General features: G+C 38.9%; 1 pseudogene; it reads right to left on the reverse strand.

The window, feature by feature from the left end:
* Positions 1-399: 399 nt before the first annotated feature.
* LOC140321405 (rhodopsin kinase GRK1 pseudogene) lies at positions 400-1,145 on the reverse strand (annotated as a pseudogene).
* Between the last annotated feature and the right edge of the window lie 483 nt (positions 1,146-1,628).

Here is a 1,628-nt window from a genome sequence, read left to right on the forward strand (position 1 = left end):
TATGTGGCCAAACTGAAGCAGAAGACCAGCTTAATCTGTTTTTACCTTACTATCCTACCACCAGACACACTTGATTTGAATTTCTGTTCATTTACAAACTGTGAAAGTCACCATCACATGACCCTGATAATCTAATAAAGTGTTGAAACGCATTAGGTTTGAAAGACTTAAACGGTTCATTAAAATATGTCATTTCACTGTATCTATAGTGTGTCAAACCCCACCCCATGATGTTCTAATGGGCTGGTAGTTATGTACGAGTCTTGGTATAAATAATTATATATTGTTTCCCAAAACGTTGGAATTTAAACCCCATCTTTTTCTTTCCTACGACTTTAGTTATACTTGTATATCACAGGAGAGGCTCCCTGCAGATGTGTTGGATGCCATTGAGAATGAATTGCATTGCATCAAACAACTTGTTACTGCAACAATCAATGCAGAAAACAATCTGCAAAAAGGGTTTTTCCAAAAAAATTAAAAAATCTAATTTCTTACCCTCTCCAGAAGGTCACGAAGGTGAGGGTCTACGCCGAAAGGATAGTCTGGTTCATAAGTCATTATCACATCCTCTATCTCCAAATCATCATCATATTCGCACCCTTCAGGTATGAATGGATGTCTGCGAAATGCAATCTCGTAGATCGTTACTCCCAGGGAGAAATAATCTGCTGTAGAGTCATATCTCATGCCTAGAAACACCTATAGAAATATAAGAGAGAAGAAGGTTAGAACGTGTAAAGATTTAGTACAAGAAATAGTGGAGTTAAACCGGTATAGAATAGTCTGGTAATTCCACCGGAACTTTGTTTACAATGTTGATTTGAGTAACAGTACAATAATTGCGTGACTTACCTCGGGGGCCATGAAGCCTTCGGTGCCAGCACGTCCTCTTGTTTTGAGGAAACATCTGATGTTTGTCACTGCCAGGCCAAAGTCAGCTATTCTAACATGGCCAGCACTGTCCAGAAGAATGTTTCCTGGCTTTAAATCCCTGTAAAGACAAAGAAATTGAGAGTTAGAACGTTGTGTTAAGATAATTAAACAGTGAAATTATACAAAATACTGCCCATGTGACTCAGTGTTAAATAATAAAGTACTTACCTGTGTATGATGTGCTTTTTGTAATTTAATGCTGCACCATTCTACATATGGGGGACCAGGAAGAGAGGGGGCATGGTGAGGATAGAGACACAGTGACGGGAGAAGGACACCTGCCAAAGCAATTGGGAACTCCAGTTACACATTGGAAGTCCAGTTATGAGATTGGTTAGAAACAAACTCCCCATCTTTTAAGTAAGAGAGAATCCCATTAATTCTCATATGGAAATCATTTTTTGCTTGTAAACAGGATGAATATAAACTATTATCACTAAATACCTACATGGGGTAGATTTCTTTTTTAGGCATTTTATTCTAGGGATTTTACCAATAACACACGTCTTGCCCTAGGGTGAGAACTCTCCTTGACTGCATTGTTTCTATAAAGGAGAAGCATGCTGACACATAGGGCCTGATTTATTGAAGCTCCCCAAGGCTGGTGAGAATACACTGTCATCGGTGAATCTGGGTGATCCAGCAAACCTGGAATGGATTTTGGTAATGTCATTTGCTAGCATGCTTTGAAT

This window comes from Pyxicephalus adspersus, unplaced genomic scaffold (genome assembly GCF_032062135.1).
Source record: "Pyxicephalus adspersus unplaced genomic scaffold, UCB_Pads_2.0 Sca3428, whole genome shotgun sequence".
Taxonomy (NCBI): domain Eukaryota; kingdom Metazoa; phylum Chordata; class Amphibia; order Anura; family Pyxicephalidae; genus Pyxicephalus; species Pyxicephalus adspersus.